Below are 20,386 nucleotides of genomic sequence, written 5' to 3'. Positions count from 1 at the left end.
CTGTTTTACCTGTTGATCTTCATTGTTCTTTTGTTCATTTCTTCTTGCTGCATCAAGATAACTTTTTGAGGTGGATGCTTGAGAAGTTTCTCCATTATAGCCCAGACCTGTCTTGTTTAGAGGAGACCGCTGCACATTGATAATCTCATCCAAAGTTTCAGATCCTTTGACAAACTTGAGATTAATAGCTTTTGTTTTCTCAATCTCTTTTCTAAGACCAACAATTTCACCTTCTAATTTTTCAAGATGTTTTTCCTTTTCATCAATTTGAAATTGTAGAGTATCAATGATCATGTTCTTTTCTTCTATACATCTCTTGAGTCTAGTAATTTCATCATAAAGGTTATCCACATCTACAACATCCATATAATCATCATCTTCAAATGCCATTAACAACTTATATTCATTACCTTGTTCATCTTCATCACTGTTTGATAGACCATCACTATCTTCATGAGTGTAGTAGCTTTTCTTGTTTGCGTTCTGTTTCTTGTTCCATCTAGCAGGTTCCTTTCCTTTATCCTTATAAGGACATTTTGCAGCATAATGACCTACTCTTCCACAAGCAAAGCATTTAAAAGGTAACTTACCTCTGAACCTTCCAGAACCCCTTTGAAGATTTCTGACAAAATTTGATTCTTCTTCCTCTTCTTCTGGGACGTGGCTTGCTTCATAATAATCTCCTTTGCCTGATGCCTTGAAAGCAGCTTCTCTTCTGTCTGATGGACCTCCCTTTCTCATTTCATAAGCAGTTAGAATTCCATGTAGCTGAGACATAGTAAGAATTCGTAGATTTTCCTTTTCTTCTATTGCAGATACTTTAGATTCAAACTTGGGGGACAATGATCTTAGGACCTTTTCAACCATAATAGCCTCTTTTATTTCTTCACCCAAATTTTTCATACAATTAACAACCTCATCTACCCGAAGAAAATAGTTAGCCACACTTTCATCATTATACATTTTGAGAGTCTCATACTGAATTCTGAGAGTTTGAAGTTTAGCACGCCTTACCTGTTCATCTCCTTCATAGCTCGTGACAATTTTGTCCCATATCTCTTTTGCGGATTTATAGTGCATTACCTTCATGAATTCTGATTGAGATATACATCCTAATAGATTACTGACTGCTTTCGAATTTGTTTCATACTTCTTTTTCTCGGCTGCATCTGTAGGAGTAGCTGAAGGAAAAGCATAGCCTGTCTCTACGATGTCCCAAACTTCTGTACCAAGAGATTGAAGATAGGCAGTAACTCTTACCTTCCAATAATTGAAGTTTGTCCCATCAAAAACCGGTGGCCTGATTGATGCTTCTCTCTCGTAGTTTCTCATGATGAACGACCTACCTTCAAGCGATCAAGCTTCTCTGAAGGACCTGCTCTGATACCAATTGTTGGAAATAATACTGAGAGGGGGGGGTGAATCAGTATTATCTAATTCTTTTAATAAATCTTCCTTATTTGTTCTTTGAATTATTTTTGCATGTCAGTATCATAAAATAATGAGCATGAAGAAAAACAGATAGTCACACCAAAGAACACAAGATGTAAGGTGGAAACCCAATGTGGGTGAAAACCACCTGCTGCAATATGTCTCTATCTTCTTTCAACTTAGAAACTTCTTTTACAATGGTTTTGTACTGGTGCAGTCCTTTACCAGTACGCAGGCTGCAACCTGCAGAGAGCTACAACTCTCTCTCTCTCGTTTTCCAGTCTCTCCTGGAAGGGAGCTACAACCCCCTACTTCTTTTCATAAAGCATCAAATGATCATCAAGTACATAAAAGTTACAGTCCACTACAGTTATCAGATCAGCAATAACAGAACTAACCCAGAACACCTTATTAACAGAAAATTTCAGTCAACAGAACATTTTAATACAGATACGCAGTTTTCCCTTCTGTGGCCTGCGTCGTGACGCAGTTCACCTTCTGCTTTCCTGCGTATACCCGCAAGAATCCTTCTGCCGAACTACGTGCCCACGCACTGTACCTTGAACCGCGCTGCGTATTATTCCTGCAGGGACGCACCCCAAAATACTATCGCGCCGCGTACGGACGCACCTGGAAATACTATCGCGCCGCGTACTTTTACTACACGGACGCACCTGAACCTTAGTCGCTCTGCGTACCCACGCAGGTCTCCTTCTTCTGCTCTGCGTATGGACGCAGGTCTCCTGTTTCTGCTCTGCGTACCGACGCAGGTCTCCTGTTTCTGCACTGCGTACCCACGCAGCTCTTCTGTTAAACACCTGCGTCCTTCTGATTAGGGCCGAATAGGCAGTCCACCAGAGTGGCACAGTTGCTCAGATCTGATCATGCGCTCGAGAGATCACCCTTCACAGATTCGCCTTCAACCTCCCTTTCATATAGATCAAGCTTTTAAGACCATAACCCAATATTTCAGATCTAAAGATATTCAATTGCAAAAGATGCTTAGCCAAGTGATCTCCTTTGCTTTATATAGGCAAGCTCCTCCTAAAATCATGGAACAATACCACGAGCCGACACCATAATAACCCAATAATGTCGGCTAAATACCAATAGTAAAACATAAGAAACCCCACGTGTGCTTTTCTCTGCCTTGAAATGTGTGCACTGGGGGGACGCACCTCCTGAACGGCTGGCCTGCGTATCTGGACGCGGTCCCTGCATGGTGTACCTGCGGGTACGCACCTTCTGAACTGATTTCCTGCGTCCTTCTTAATTTTCAACAAATTGAGAGCCTTGCCATGGGAGTTGCCATCAAGTACAACATCTGTAACATATAGCCATATCAGAAACATAATGCCAACAAAGATGTTTGTGGGGCTCAACTCCAAGAAAACATATACTTTCATCAAGAAGCATCACCCAGCGATCAAGAAAGGGAAGAAGGAGACATTATCAAGCTACAAATAAACCCTCACGAAGATCTTACTATGCCGAATTTGATGATTCTGCTTCTTATGATTCGTATGACTCTGATGGGATGTTGAGCAATGTAGGAATACAACAGTCCCAATCATGGGAAGTTGCATAAAAAGAGGAGGCCCACCAGGAGGTTAATAAAGAGGCTCAAGTTTATGATCCACATCCTTCAAATGGAGAACAAGTTAAAGAAGCTGATATTAAAATTGATAAAGATTCTCCAATATATTATTCAGATGAGGATGAGGTTATTTTATACTTTCAAAGAGACCCACTTACAGAAAAGTGGGAGAATATTACCAACAACAACTCCTTCGAGAGGAGCCCATAGTTGAAGAGCCAAGCAATGTTGGTCACTGCCTATTGCAGAAAGGTTCCTGCCGGGAAACTGTTCAAGAAAGGGAGAAAACCATAAACTTCTCTCATCAGTTCTATGGTCCAATAGATGAATATATGGCATCTTCCTTTGGCCAACAACCAATCTCAATTATGGGGTATGTATTAAAGGTTTTACCCCAAGATTTAAAATGGTACATGCCTGTTTTAGTTGTTGACATTCAAGAGAACAATGGCATAAGGTATAATACTTAGATGTTGGGCTGGTATCATTGGAATGTTGACCTCACTTGGGTGAATTGAGCCCTATGCATAAGCAGGTGTTTTATATAAATATGCTCACTATGTGAGTGTTTAATTTCCAGTTCTTAGAGTTTGTAGTTATGCATTTCAGTTTTATGAGGAAAGGACTTCCAACATATAAAGTTCCATGGATATTTTTTGGTTTTATAGGTTCATTATATTTTTTACTCCATGCCCAATGGTGAAGTTTATTAGTATATAGGTTCTTAGCACCTTTCCAACAAGGCACCGTCCTCAATTGGAGCCAATGCTGTCACTTACTGCAAAATGTGTTTTCAGCCTTCCAAAATGAGTAGAGAAGTTTGCAGTCATTTTCCAAGTAGTAGAATGTCTCAAAGCCTAAATTAGACCCTCTCCATTGGAAAGTGCTATGAAAAATCTTTCCAACGATATGTGGAAGTCCAACAATGGACTCCTGGTTCAAAAGATATGGTCAGTTGAATTTCAAGGATTGAAGCCTTAGGAAGGAATATCGGAGGTTCGGTATATCAGAGATCGCATATCCGAGGTCCAGAGATATTGGCGATTGCAACATCATAGCATCAACCATATCGATGATCGCAATATCAGAGCATCAGGCATATTGGAGGTCCATAGATATCGACGATCACATATCGGAGGTCCAGAGATATCGAGACATCACAACATTAGAGCATCAATCATATCGACGCATCACATATCGGAGGTCTAGAGATATCGATGATCGTATATTGGAGGTCTAGATATGTCGGTGCATCACAACATTATAGTCAGGCATATCAGTTATCGGAAAATCAAAACTTCTGAACATGAGAACCTTTTAAAAATTTGAGATATGGGTGAAACGCCGATAGTGTTAAAAACTATCGGGAACGCCGATAAAGGATTAATAAAGGATTTCATTGCAAAACCAAAGGCGGGCGGGCCCTTTTCTCTCTCCTATAGTAGGACACATGGTGGCATATGATTGGTCCTGATAAGCTACAGTGGCATTTGATTTCAGCATGATGTGGTGGTACGAAAGGACACGTGGTAGGTAGTGTTTGCGTTTTGAGGGGGCCTAAGGGGACAAATCTGGGTGACACATGTCACCACTCATGAGGTGCCATGTTGAGCGATGACGTCATATTGGAGGTCAGCGTATCAGAGGTTGAGGATGTCAACACTTTGTAACACTTAATACTTGAAAAAGTTCTAATAAGGGGGCTCCGATATTGGGTTGGCACCACGGTTGCAAAGACTCAAAGAATTAAGGGTGCTAAGCACTTAACAAAGAAAAATGGCTCTTGATAGGACGAAAACACCCTAGCACCTTAAGACTAAGCGAAAGGCCACAACCCTCGGTCCTATGATGAGAAATGTAGAAAAGGGCTAAACAAAAGGAGCCATGTGGCATCAGAACTCTATGATTTCAGAAGGCTTTTGTAAATGAAGTTTTGATGAGTTGCAGCTCCGACATATTGGTCTCTGATAATGTAACACAAAAGTGTTAAAATATGGATGAGTCAACAGCTATGTTACAGAACACCACTAAGGCCATCATAGGTGATCGCTCCCAACTCCAGAAAGTGGGGAATTCAAGTAGTTAAGGCGAAAATGATAGGTGAACTGACCGAGTAGTTGAAGAAGAACATCATGGAAAAGACGTGGCCTGATCGGAGGCAATCACAGGCACGACATGGATATATTTTCTCGGCCATCATTTGGTTGTTCCATTTTGATATTTTTGTATGTTAAAGAAACAAATCAAATCTGTTGCAATGATTTGGGTGGCTGATCCTTCGCATGCCGATATGACTATTCAATCAGATAGTTGGAGCTTAGCTAAGCTATTTTTCTCGGTCATCATTCAGCTGTTCTGTTTTGTTATTTTTGTGATTTTGTGTATTTTAAAGAAAGGAATCAAATATGTTGCAATGATTTGGGCGGCTGAGCCTTTGCACGCCGAGACGGCCAGTCGATTAGACAACTAGAGCTCGACTAAGATATTTTGTAACTGTTGTTCAAGCTCTCCCTCTCCTTATAAAAATAGGGAAGAAACACTTAAAGAAGGTTAATAATTTTTGGAAAGAACTCTTGGAAACGACCCTTTCCTATTTTCATGAAGACATGTTATGAATCTCGATGTATGTATGTTTCTTAGAAAATTAATACGAGATTTCTGGTGATTCCAACTTATTGGATTGCAATATGTTCATCTCCCTTTGTGTTTTCATATATGTTAAATATTCTTCTCAGATTTCATATCACGTAGTTGCTAGACATATTTCTCATTAGATGCAGATTCAATTCGATCAAGTTATTGATGGAAAATGCATGTATTGATTTGGAAATTAAGTCTTTAAAAGGCGCTCCATGTATCTTAGCATTACATAAACGTTCCCTTTCTCTCGTTTCTCTCTAAATCCAGATATATAGAATTCTTAAAGTTTAAGCTCTGTATGATGGATTTCTCCTCTACTGTCTTCTACCATTAAATATGTCTTAACAACTGATTTGCAACAAGCTCTCAATCTGATTTGGCCACCACTGACCAAGGATTATTTCCTATGTATTCCTCCGTGTATGTTGGTTCATACATTGTATCTTTACGAATGGTTCTGAATCAATCCTATTTAAATTACTTGTGAAAAACTATGGTGCTACAAGTCTTTAAGACAAATTTGTCAGCACTAATTAAGATGTCCTAGGCACTGGTCTCCTATCAACCCAGATGCTGTCTCTAAGAGTGACAACACACATAATATCATTCCCCCTTGTAGCAAGTGGGGAATTAATGAGAGTCTTTGATGGGTTGATATTAAAATTCCTTTCATTAACTTCAAGGGATCTCATTATATTGATGTTAGAAGTTTTAAACACTTAAGAGTAAGTTCAACCTGATATAATGTGTGTTTCCTTGGTGTGTGTTTGTAACTAACTAATTGAATTCTTACAATTTATTATAAAAATGCAATAATCTAATAGTTCATCTTCTTCCCAATACTAATGACACTCGATACATGGCTTAGCACATGATTGATCGATGATCATAGCCATTCCTAGATGATCGATTAATAAACAATGTTCATGCAATCTATCTTATTTTTACATTGATATTTTGCCTTGAGTAGCAATGTTGGTTGGGGTCATTGATTATTTCACTCGTTTAGTGGTTTTAACTATGTAAACATTGTTATGAATAAATATATAGGAAATAATGTAGATGATAATAATTACTAATTAACTAATCATTATTTCATATATATTTATTCATAACAAACATTAATACATTGATATTTGATAAGTGTGTATGCAAGAGTAGTCATCATGAGGTGTTCAACATGTGTAGATATACCTCATTTTTCCAATATAATATCAAAGCCCCAAGGATTAGATCAATTGATTGCATCATACATTAAATAACATGATGTTGATAAAAAGACTATTGGTCACAGGTTCAAATTCAATCAAGTCCCTAATAATCTCCATTTAATCTTGCAATAAGTAATTAACATCATGCTCAATCAATATATTCCAAAGAAGATGAAGGATCCCATAAAATGTTGTTTGAGGAAACAAAATAAAGAAAAAAATATATGCTACCAAATCTCCTATGAAGATCCACACATATTATTAATCAAGATGCTAATCCCATGTCATCACTTGTAACAAAGCACCTCTATATTATGTTATTTATAAGAATTTTGTGGCCAATTTAACTACTCCAATATGTTTGGAGCATCATATCCAATTGGAAATCCTTTTTCACTTCAATTAAAAAGGTTTATATTTATCGAATATATGATAACATATCTTAGATTCTGAGGTATACATTTTTGTTTAAAGTTTTCCGTCCTTTCCCATACGCATATGCTTTTTCCCCATGCTGTGTACAATCTTGGCGTATTAAAACAACGAGAAAAATATTTTTTTGATGTGCATATGTGTTTTACCTATCATCTTATACAATCTTGGCAAATAAAAAATTTACACTCTAAAGGTGTTTTTATCATCTTATAAAATCTTGGCAAATCAAAAACTTACACTTTAAAGGTGTTTTTAATTTTTGTTTGGAAATATTTGTTTGTTGTTGTGTACACTGATGTAAACATTTATTTGGGGAAGTAAGCACACACTTCAAATAAGTAGAGAATTTTCTAACATGGTTTTTTTTAATAGTTTGTTTGGTTCGAGAGAATAATCAATTGGTTAAATTTCTATGGAGAGAAATGTTTATTTATTATGATAAAGCTCAAAAAGTAGGATTTTGGGATAAAGTTCACTCTTGTGGGGTTGGGATACCTTAGCTCTTGGTTAAGTTGTGAGTTACTGTTATAATTGGTTTGCAAGTGATTAGATATACTCTTGGTGTTATAGTGGTAGTCAAAAAATTTGACTTTGGACCTTGTTTAAATTACCCAAACAAATTATCGATTCCCCGTGGTTTAAAAAGAAAAAATTCACGTGATTATAGTTTACTTTATAAAAACTAAGATTTATTTTTATAAAATACATCCCACTTAAATTATGAAGTTTTTGTTTAGTTTTTTTTTTCAAAACATGGTATTCATTTTACAATAATTAGCTTAGTTGGTACTTTTTTTTTGTAACTGACGATGATGATTAAGCTCCATTCAAGCCCTAACTGATCTATCAAAGATTATTTGGATTCTTACAGAGTCTTATTTCTATGCTTAAAAAGTAATAAGAGAAGTGTTCCAAGATTACCATAGCTTTGATGACTTAAGGATGTTAGGAGGGTCATCTTTGTAATATATAGTTTAAAATTGTGTTCTAATTTGGGTATAACCAAGATACTTTAGGAGAAAGTGTATTTTGTCTTCAAGCGTCTTAGTTCTAGAAAGATGACAATTCTTGCATCCCATGGCGCTTTGGGAATTATCCAACTCCGAGTTTCACTATGTAAGTCATGGGAGTTGATTTGTATTTTAACAATGTCATATTTCTTCTTTAGGCTAGTTAAAACTAAAATATACTTTTGATTTTATAAATTAGGTTTGACCATCTCATTTTCTTATCTTAGTTTCATTTTATTTTCCTACTCTTTATTGCACCACAAATTCTCTTTGAATTTAGACATAATATTTTTTAAATATTGTTCAAATCTTGTTGGATGACATCTTCTTATATTCCTCGATGATTTAGCCAAGACTTGGCCTATTGATGTCATCCTCACTTTTGTTGTGGTGGTTATCCATATTGTTTATCTTGTGACTGTACATTAATTACCTAACCATGGTTGTGCATTCAATTGGGGAGAGACTCTTACTATAATATTTAATGTTTTTAATATGAAAATTGTAACTTATAAAATTTGTTGTTGTTTTTATCTTCTTCCAAGATTCTCTAGAAATACTACATCACCACCATCCATATAAGATAACAAGATCAATAAGAATATTTTCTTATCTCACAATCGAAAATTATCAATTTGCACTTGTTTTCAAGCTCATAATAAACCTTTTAATTTTTATAATAAACATCTCAGTTAAATTATAAAAATATCTAACATGACAATATAAATTAAATGATTGGTAAACGTGGATAGACATCAAAATATTTACCTCACAATACATGTTTTGTTGTCAAGATTAAAAAAAATTCATAAAAATTAATCAAATTATAACTTTATTTGAAATTATTATTATTATTATTAAAGGAAGTAATATAAGGGTTAAAGATATATACATTTAGCCCATTGGACATATAGCAGATGGTAAAACAATGTTCTATTTCTTAGATATATGATTTGATGTACATAATTTAATATTTAATTATTTAGAGTCTTCTTATAATATCTATTTGTTATAATAGAATTGACATCTATAAAATGAATGAAGTTAAGAGAATTGTTAGAAATACATTAAATGTAAATGGATACTTGTCATAGAAAACAAGTGCTAAGTGTCACTTAGTTTAAATATTGGTAATACATTTAATATAATGGAAAACCTTGTAGTGCAACTTTGATTTGATAATGTTTAAAAGATATCTATAGTTGCTTTAGCATCTAATAGCAAATAGAAAACAAATTTATATGTATTTTTAATTTTTAGATTTGTCCTTTTTCATGTGAAAGGAATCCAAGAGGTTTAAAAGAAGAATATCAAAGTGTTAGAGAAAATGTTAATATGTAATAAGGCATATAAAGAAGCATGTGAAGTAAAATTTAATTTTTATTTATTTATCTCATATAAAAAAATTATATGTATGAACAAAGGGAAGAAAGCCTAATTTGTATGCATATGGTTAGAAAATGCATTAGTTAAACTTATCTTTTATTAATAAATATATTATCATATAAAATAAAACTTTACATATATATTATTTAAATTTATTGTTTTTATAAATAAGTATGTTATTATTCATATTTATTTTCCCAAAATTGTTATTATGTAATAATAGAGTAGAAATTTTAATGTAAATTATTCAAGTTGGAATTTGGTTATATTGACATGATAAAATAAAGAAAGTGATAGTGAGAATATATAATATTTGGGTTATAAAGAAAAGATTTGGGTTGCACTTAAAAACTTTAAATTTATTTTACATATAATAATGTTAAAACTTAAATTTATCTATAAAGAGAAAACAAGCCATTTATATAGTTGATATTAGAATTTAATTTAATGTTTTTTTAGCCATATAAAAAAAGATTTGATGTAGGTTTGAACTTTTTTTTAGAATGTTAGCATAAATAACTAGAAAAAGCAAAATGGCATATGTATGATGTCATGTTGGTTTTTTGTTTTTTGTTTTTTGTTTTTACCAAATTAGTTTTAGTATTATTATACTATGATTTTCGTAAAATTAAAATAAAACTAAACTAATTATATAACCGTCACCACAATTACAAGATATGGAAAACGGCCTGGAGTATGCCGTAAAACTGCTTCTGCTTGGCTAAGAGCTCGTCTTCCTCGGACGTAAGGAAACAGGTTAACGGCCCAAGACCCAGAGGCATCTGGCAGGAGTGAGAGCCTGCTCCCGATTACGGACCACCAGCAGGGTTATGCCAGGTGGCGTGGTTTTCCTATTTAACAGTGATGAGTCAAACCCAGCATTCGCGGATAGCAGCCAGAGATGGCTGTCCTCACTGTTGGTTTGACACCTGAGTTGATAGGTTTTACCACCTTCGGAAAAAAAAATTACAAGATATGGAAACATTACAAAACAAGTGTAATATGTAGCATTGTTGCTTACTACCAGTCTCTTATGTAAAAAGTAGAGAACTCTTGTGGGGTAAATGTGATCGTATAACTTAGTTATATTAGGGGGAATCAAATTGCTAATAATCTTTTGGTACATGATAACATAGTTTTATTAAAAAGGGTTGACAACAATTAAATAATTAAATAAAAAAAATATTATGATTAATAAAATATATTAATGTAAAAATGTGAAAAAACATTATTATTAGAAAAAACATTGCTATTAGAAAGAATACGACAATTAAGAGAAAACAATGAATTATTATAGGTTAATAAAATTTTATTGTTAAAAATAAGTATGATAATAAATAGAAAGAAAATTTTAACTTTGGAAAAATCTATATATTTACATTTTTTTTTTTATAATTACTTTACGAGGACAGTGTGTGATTAGATTTTTTTGTTTTTGTTTTTGTTTTTTTTGTTTTGTTTTGTTTTGTTTTGTTTTTTTTTTTTTAATTTTAACAGGAACGGTTAGACTGATATATTACTTCTTGGCTGAAATGCCTCAATTCAGGTTACAAAAAAGGTGGAAGGGCTCAGATTTCGCCACATCCAGGAACCATGTAACTATCCTCCTAAAGATCCTGCAAATTTTGCATTCTATATTTCTTGCAGATTTCTCTATCTTTCCTAATTTATAGATGCAAACAAACTGCTTTAATAGAAGACAGTAAAACATTTTTATCGGACAGCTAGGGGATGGGATCCCAGCCTTCTTCTCCGTCTCTTATATAATTTCCGAGAGGAAGGAGAACCGCTTTATTGGCTTCGGCATCTGCTTCTTTGTTGTTATCCCTCTTTATGTGAAGAAATTCCAAATTCTGGAAGGAATATGTCAGGGAGTTAATTCTGCTCAGCAATCTAGATAGTCTTAAATCTGAGGGAGAGGAGTTGTCCACAATGGCCTTTATAATAGTCTGAGAGTCCCCAAAAACAACTGCATCTTTGATTCCCAAGGTCTTGAGCACCTTGAGTCCCTGGAGGAGAGCTAGTGCTTCAGCTTGAATACTGGTATTAATGCCCACTCCCCAAGCATATCTAGCTTCTGTTCTGCCCTCTGCACTTTTGATAACACCACCAGCTCCAGATTTTCTTGGATTGCCTTTAGCTGCACCGTCAAAAAAGAGAGCTTTCCTCGCCTTTTTGATGCAAAATTCAGCAAATTCTGTGTCTTTAAGGCGGATTTGCCAAGGTTTTAGGGGGGGAAGGGGGCCTTTACTTTATCTGAGAATTGGAGATCCAAGGAGGCTCCCCAAACTATTTCTTGTTCAGTGAGATCCGTCGTGTCAATCTGGTCTCCCATGCAATATTTGAGGTGGCTTTTAATTTTTACCCAGATTATCTTAGAAGCGCTCTTCTTATCCTTAAAAATCCTTTGGTTTCTTTCCAGCCAGATATGCCAGCAAATTAATTTGGGCAGGGTGAGCCATGCATCTTTGATTTGGGGGTTCTGAGCAGTGCCACCAGGGTACATTCGCTTCCAATTAGAGAACAGTTCTGAGCAGTGATTGAGAGGGACGAAATTCATGCTCCATGGGCCTAAAGCCTTCTTCCACAGATCTGCAGCAAATTTACACGACAACATCATGTGGGAGGCATTTTCCTCTTGTTCCTCACACAGCGAGCAGTGAGATGGCCCTAAAAATCCTCTTTTCCTGAGCCTATCTTCTGTCAAAATTCTGTGATGACATAATAGCCAACAGAAGGAGTCAATTTTGGGCAGCGTTGTTGTTGACCAAATCCCCTGCCAGGGCCTCGGATCGGGCGGTACATTAGGATAGCGGGAGAGCTGGATATATCCCTGCGAGACAGTGTATTTACCAGGGATCGGGCCCCAACCTCGGCTGTCTGCTTTCCTTCTGTTCATTGGGGCTTTGCCTTTCAGGTGGGAGAGAAAAACAGCGTAATCATTGACAAGGTTCGGTGGCACCTCTAATTGTTTCCATCGCTGCCATTCATCGTTTTCCCAGTGGGATAAATCCCACAACGTTTTGATACCTACACTGTCCATCCAATCTTTCAGAGAGGCTAAAGATCAGTCTTCGGCAAGCGGCTCACTGCCCATGATACTGTCGTCCCAAATTTGAATGCGCTGACCATTACCTGGAATCCAGTGCGCATATTGCTTGATCAGGGTTGAGGTTTTTTCGCACAGTTTGTGTATCATCGAACCTGCAATTATCTTTGGATTGTTCAAGCAGCGTGTTCTCTGCCCACCATAATATTTTTTCCACAGTGCAAGCTGTGCCCAACCCGGTTTTGGAGCGATGATCCTCCATACCAATTTTGCACCCATGACTATATTTTGATTGCTGAGATTTTTAAAATTTAAACCGCCTTCCATTCTGGGTAGGGAAATCGTGTTCCAACTTATTAATGGGATTCTCTTCTCGTTAGCTTTGCCACCTTTCCAGAAAAAGTTTTTTATGTAAGCCTCCATATTCCTCATTATGCCAATGGGAGACATCATCACTGTTGCCTGAAAAATGGGTTGACTGTTCAAAATTGCTTTTATTAGCACTGTCTTACCTGCTAGATTGAGCCAATTATATCCCTAGGATTGTATTTTAGTTTTGAATTTTTCCAACAAAGGCAGCCATTCTCTGCTGAGAGCCCTTTTTTGAAAGACAGGGAGCCCCAGGTACTTGAATGATGTCCAAGAAGAGGTGGCTGCGAAGCCAAAACAATTAGAGATGGCTTGGAGTGTTCTAACAGAGGTATTCCAACAGAAGACATGGCATTTGCCTTTGTTGAGCTTGCTTCCTGAGTCTGCACAATAGGCGTCCACTACTTCTTTAAATTGTTTAGCCAAGACCAAAGAGGCAGCACCCAGCAACAGAGAGTCATCTGCGAACAGCGCATGATTTATGCTTTTAACTCCTTTTGCGATGTTTATTCCCATTATTTCTTGCTCTGACTGTTTTCTATTCAAGAGGAAGCTTAGAGGTGAGGCTTGGAGGACAAAGAGCAAAGGGGAGAGAGGACACCCTTGCCTCAGCCCTCTTGAGGCTTTGAAAAAGTCTGTGGCTCTCCCGTTCACCAGAGGGGAAATCCATGGCTCACTGATGCAAGCCTTGATCCATTTGATAAAGTTATGCCCAAATCCGAGTTTATGTAGGACATACAGCAAGAATCTATGCCTCACCCTGTCAAAGGCACTTTCAAGATCGAGTTTGACGACCATTCCTTTCTCTTTCCGGGCCAAGCTTGAATGAATTGCTTCTTGGACCAGGATGTAGTTGTCCACAATCTGTCGTCCCTGAATGAAGCCCCCCTGATTCTCTGGAATAATGTCAAGGAGAATTGTTTTCAATCTGTTCACAATCACTTTTGTTATCAGTTTATAGCTTATATTGCAAAGGGATATAGGACGAAATCTGGAGAAGGAGTTGGTGCCTCTTTCCTTGGGGATAAGGGCCAGGAAAGCTGAGTTAGTGCTGCCCCCTATTTTCTGACAGGTTTGAGATTTCCGGACCATTCTGCATAAATCTTTTTTGACTATCTGCCAATAGTTCTGCAAGAATCTGGCAGTAAAGCCATCTGGGCCCGGGGCCTTGTCCGACTCCATAGAGAAGAGGGCGGATTTGATTTCATTATTTGTGATTTCTGCTTCCAAGAACTGATTCTTTCTGATAGATATCAACGTGGGAACCTCATTTACAATCGATGGAATTTGACCCTGCCCCTCTATTTCACTATATAGATTTTTGAAATGGAGGAAGGCCGCATTTTTTATGCTTTGAATGTCTCTATGGATGATGTTCTCTTCCTTGATTTCGGTGATGGAATTGAAATTTTTCCGTGCTTGGGCTTGCTTATGAAAGAAGGATGAATTCCTGTCGCCTGCCTTAAGCCAAAGCCTGCGAGATTTGATCCTCCAGTACTCTTCCTCAGCCAGGCTTGCTTTAAGCAGCTTTTGCTGGAGGTCCGCCTCTTTTTCGAGAATTTCTTTTGTGATCTCTTCATTTTCTGAATTAAGATGGTGGATCTCTAGCTACTCTTGTAACTTCTTCCTTTCCACTGCAGGATTTGGAAGAGATTTTGCCCAAATTTTTAATGCAGCCTTCACTCTCCTGAGCTTTTCCTCCCATACAAAGAACGCAGAGCCATTGACTGGTTGCTTCCAAGTATCTTTTACTAAATGCAAAAAGGATTGTTCCTTGATCCATAGGGGATTGAATTTAAAAGGAATGGGGCCTTGATCCCAGTGAGCCAAAAGATCGAGCTTGATGGGCCTGTGATCAGAGACACTACAGGGGAGAATATGCATTCTAGAATCTAGACCAAGAAGAAGAAAAGAACTTTGAACAAGAAATCTGTCTAACCTTGCAGCGATATGGCCCGGACCAAGTCTTTTGTTGGACCAGGTGTATTTGCCCGACGAAGGTTTGATGTCGATCATGTCCCAGTCCTGGAGCAGATCCTCAACCCATTCTCGCGCTGGATCCCTTACAATGCTCCCTCCACGTTTTTCAGCCATAGTTAAAGTGAGATTTAGATCCCCAACAATGATGATATTTGCTAAATCTTCAAAGTCTGTCAGTTCTCTAATAGAGTCCCAGCAATTCTTTTTTTCTCCTGCGCTGACTGGGACATACACATTGAAGAGACAGAGGATCTCATTTGAGTCAACGTGCTTCAGTTTTGAGAACATCCAATGAGTGTTGGCGATCTCTTTCACCCTTGTGAACTTGTTTGCATTCCAGAGGGTGCCCAGGCCTCCTGAGGCACCCCTGGCTGAGACAGCTTGCCCTTCACTTCTTTTCCACAGATTTTTGCCGATATTGAGGAAGGCCTTGTCCTCCATTTTAGTCTCCTGGATGAGGAATATGTCAGGATATTCAGATCTTATCAAACTTTTGACAGCTTCTTCTTTAATTTTGCTCCCCATACCCCTACAGTTCCAGGAGACGATCCTCATCACTTGTTTTTGGAATGGAGAGCTCCTTTAGAGCTCTGGGGCAGGTTTCTATTCATCTTCGGAGTTTTAGCCAGGAGTTTCTCGAGGGTGGGTTGGCTTCCTTGCAGTTTGTCTTTGTAGGTCTCCTGCTCTCTTTTCTCACGGGCAGATTTTTGGCCCCTCAAAGATCTTCTGGCCGAGGTTTGCGATTCACCTATTTCACCTTCTTCTTCTGAGTCCTCTGAGCCTTGTACTTCCTCAGCCTCTTCTGAGGGTGTATCTTCCATTCTGTCTGCTTTACTATCTGCTTGCTTTGGTCCCTGGGGGGGCTCTTTTTGGGGCGATCCTTCCTTTTGTGTCTCCAGATCTTGGATTTCCTCTGTTGCTGAACTTAGCTATATAAATTTATTTCTTTTCTCTTCCATGTGCGGGTTTTGAGACCCTGATCCTGTTTGGAGAGTTTTCCCATTAGTATTTCCTGTTCTAGGGGCTTTGCTTTTGGTCCTTTTAACCTGCGTCCATCCGTCCTCTTTGCCTTTCTCCGCTTCAATATTTTTTGGTCATCCTCTAGCGAAATGACCATAGACCTGGCACTTCCAGCACTTGAACGGAAGTTGTTCATAATCCAGCTTTTGAACATGCGTCCAGCTTCCAACTCTGATCTTTATTGCCTCAGGTAGGCCAACCTCGAGATCAACTTCAGCACAAATTCTAGCATAGTCATATTGATCTTCGTTGTTTGCTCGATCAATGAATTTACCCAGGGTATGGGATTCCTAGTTCCAACAGTGCATTGGCAGATTGGGTAATCTAATCCACACAGGGACGGCTGTGGGCACGTCAACTGCTGGATCGAAGTCGGGCGTCTACTTATTGAGGTACAGACCCTGAGGGTCCATGAAATAGGGTCCATTGCGGAAGATCAGATCCTTATCTTCCTTTTTAGAAAATTTGAACAGGAAGAAACCCTTCCCCAGGAAATATGAAGTGACCTTGCCCGATATCAGCAGTGCCTAGTTCCTTGCGACCCAGCTTTCTATGGATTTGGGGGAGGGCCAGAGTCCTGTGAACTGACCCACCAAGGCATGCTCAGACAGGGAAAGGGAAACCTAGATCGGTTTCTCAGGAGGGAGCGAGATCTTTGGGATATCATCCAGGCGTTTCACAAATTTCAAAACCTCTGTTGCTTTCTTTTTTGGCAGAGAATTCAAAAGTTTAGCAAAGGCCTTGGCTTCGACAGGGGAGGGTGATGAAGACTCCATGGGAGAAGCCTTAGCTCGATCGGATCGAGCTCACCCAAACCACGGCGGGCATAGTCGATCTAGCCTGCTCGGTGATGCGATCTGACTGCTTGCAGGGGATGCGTATTCCTTGCTGGATAATGGACCACTCGGGAGAGCCTTTGGGCGGCCACAGGGCCGAGAAACCTCAGGCGCAGATGCAGAGCGTCGTTCGGCTCAACGCATCAATTGGTGTAGAAATTTTTGTGTGATTAGATTGTTATTAGAAACAAATATTGTTATTAGAAAGAATTCAACAATAAATAGAAAGAGAGAGATGAATGATTACAGATTAATAAATATTTATTGTTAAAAATAAAGATGATAATGAATTGAAATAAAATATTAATTATGGAAAAATCCATATATATATATATTTTGGATAATTAATTTATGAAGACACTTGGCAATTAAATTTTTTTCTTAAACAATTTTTAATTATGACAAATTGATTTTAAACCACATGAAATTAGTCATCCACCAATCAAAAATTCAAAAATTAATTTTCAATTTCTAAAAGAGTAAATTCAATATTTTATTCTACCAAAACTTTAATAAACTTTGCAAATATTTTTTAAAAAATTGCAAATTAATTAAGAGTCAAAACATTTTTACCCAAACTAATTACAATATACTAGACATGTATAATAAGATATGGAAACATTACTCTTGCTATCATTACAAGATAAGACTCTAATCAATCAGGTGGAAGATAAATAAATTAAATCATCATTAAAAAATAATAAATTTAAATATGTAATGTTAAACTATAGAAAATTTGCATTTTTTTTGTAAATTGAAATTAATATGTGTTTGACCAAAAAAACTGAATGCATTATCTACTTACTTGTGACAGGGGTAATAACAAGGGCTACATAGTAGCTAGTACCTGCTGCTTAGCTTAAATATAACTTAATTAAACTAAAAAACAATAGACAAAAATTTCATAGCAAAAATAAAACAACTAATTAAAACTCTATTGTTAAGAAATGCTATTAACTATTGTTTATATTAACTTATATACACTTTAATATGAGCAGATTTGCGGCTCCAGATCTGTGGCTCTTGATCTGCTTCTATGTGGTGCTCTTCGTAAGGTCTCATTTTATCTCAGATCTGCGAAAATTTGATTGAGAAAACACGCTCTGAAAAATCTTAGTGTCATTTTTCTGGTAGCTTTTTTTTTTTGGCAGCGTTATTCTTTCGGCATTCTCCATAACGTACGCCATTCCTTAACGAAGCATCTATTCCTCTTGCGATCGCTTCTATGTGGTGCTCTTCGTAAGGTCTCATTTTTCTTGTTGACTGAGCTTGAATCTGATTCGCCGCGGGGCTCGTTCCTAGGATCACCGATCTCAGATCTGCGAAAATAGATTTCAATTCATCTGTGAGCAAGTCCTCCTCCACTTCTGTATATGCTTGCAACCTAACAGAATCGTTAATGGCAAGAGGTGTCGTGGTTTAAGCAGGACGGACACGAAAATCTTCAGAGGTCTTTGAATGCAGAGATCTTGTTTTTTGATTCATTGTTATTTTACGTGGGCATCTCCAGATCGAATGGTTCATGAAGCGAAAGTAGGTGATTTATTTTTATCTGGAGTAGAATTTGATTCTTGGTATTAAAAGCAGGATCTTTCCTACTAGGGTTTCTTGCAGATTAAAAGGCTTACTGAGACTTTGCTGCTGGGTTCTAGATCTAATCTTCTGCGGCTAGATCTAGATCTAGATCTAATCTTCTGCCTTATTTCTTTGCAGCTGGGTTCTAGATCTAATCTTTTGCGGCTAGATCTAGATCTAATCTTCTGCCTTATTTCTCTACGGCTGGGTCTCGGCTTTCTACGGGAAAATATGGCTCCCAGCTTCGCGAAAATAGCTGCTGGCTCAATTTCGTCCGCTTCTGGAGGGCAAGCTCCTGCCCATATCGTCAGTCAAGCCCCAGCTCCCACTGTCCAGGTGGTTCAGGCCTCACTCGATGAGGCTTTGAAGTTTTCCGAAAGTTCCCTAATCTACCGATTCAATGGTTTTAGGCCGTGGCTGACAGCTCTCCACAATTGGATCTCAGAGGTATGGAAGCCTATCATTTCTGATGAAATTAATATCTACCCTTGTGCTAGGGTTTTCTTTATAGTAGATTTTGAAAATCCTGAAAGCAGATAATGTATTCTAGATTCCGGCCCTTGGTTTTGGGAAAACTCAGGCCTATTTATGAAGCCATGGAACCCATGATTCGATCCCTCAACAACAGTCATAACCTCACACCAGTTTGGGTGAGATTGCCAAACCTACCCTTGCATCTCTGGAATCCCTCCTTGCTAAAAGCCATTGGAAATACAATTGGGAAATTTTACTGCAGATGCCCAGAAATAGAGGAATATGCCAGAACCACCTATGCACACATCTGTGTGGAAATGGACTTCAACGCCAGATTCCCAGCTGAAATAAACCTAACAAGTAAAGACTGTGTGTGGAACCAGAAACTCGATTATAAAAGTGTCCTCTTCAGAGGTTGATCTTGCTTTGAGACGGGCCATCTAGCCAAAAATTACCCAAAAGCCTCTCAGAAAAATTTTGCTAGAAAAAACCACCATAGATCTACATGGTGGGAAGGAGCACAAAAAGAACACTACACTGTCATCAAAGAAGAATACTCTAGAGAAAACTTTGAATCACAGGAAATCGGGCAAGAAAGAAACAACTCTCAAGACAAGCAGGGAGAAAGCCCCGCCCAGCAACAAAAAAGTTAACTCGACAACCCCTCAAGCATTAACAGTTATGAGGATTCGAATACCGCATAAAATAAATCTTCTTTTAACAGCAAAGCAGATCTCCTAGACCAAACTTCTTCTCCATCTATCTTCAAGAGGACGAACACAATAGATCGCGAAGCTAAGACACCAATGTCCCAAGAACCAGAAGAGATGAAGGAGATGCAAGATAAAGGAAGTTGGAAGACCGTAGAGAAAAAAAAAAAAAAACTACAGCATCAATCTCGCCAAGAAAGACGAGGAGCCAGACAATTAAAATCTAAGAACATTAAAGGTTTGATAGACCAATTTGGTCTCAGTGGACGTTAACCACTATCATCATCATCATCATCATATATATATATTTATTAATGTATACACTTTTTTTATAATTAAATTTTTTGAAATATGTTTTTAATATAATAATAAGTCATCTTACATTGAAAATATGGAGAAAAAATTAAAAGGGAGGAAAATGGAATAATAGAAAGTAAAAAAAGAAAAAAAATCAAATCCAAAAAGTTAAATAAAAAGGAAATAAAACTTAAAACAAAAAATTAGTAACTAATGGAAGTTACTAAATAACTCATAATAAGACCTCAAACCAATCAACTTACAAATAAATAAATTTAAATAATAATAATAAATAACAAAAAATTATTTCCCAATGTTAAACTATGTATAAGCGACATAAATTTTTGGTTAAAGACAAATTGATGC

The sequence above is a fragment of the Pinus tabuliformis genome, chromosome Q (genome assembly GCF_031772625.1).
Source record: "Pinus tabuliformis cultivar Carrire ecotype Pingquan chromosome Q, CPIR1, whole genome shotgun sequence".
Classification (NCBI taxonomy): domain Eukaryota; kingdom Viridiplantae; phylum Streptophyta; class Pinopsida; order Pinales; family Pinaceae; genus Pinus; species Pinus tabuliformis.
This window is presented reverse-complemented; position numbering follows the sequence as displayed.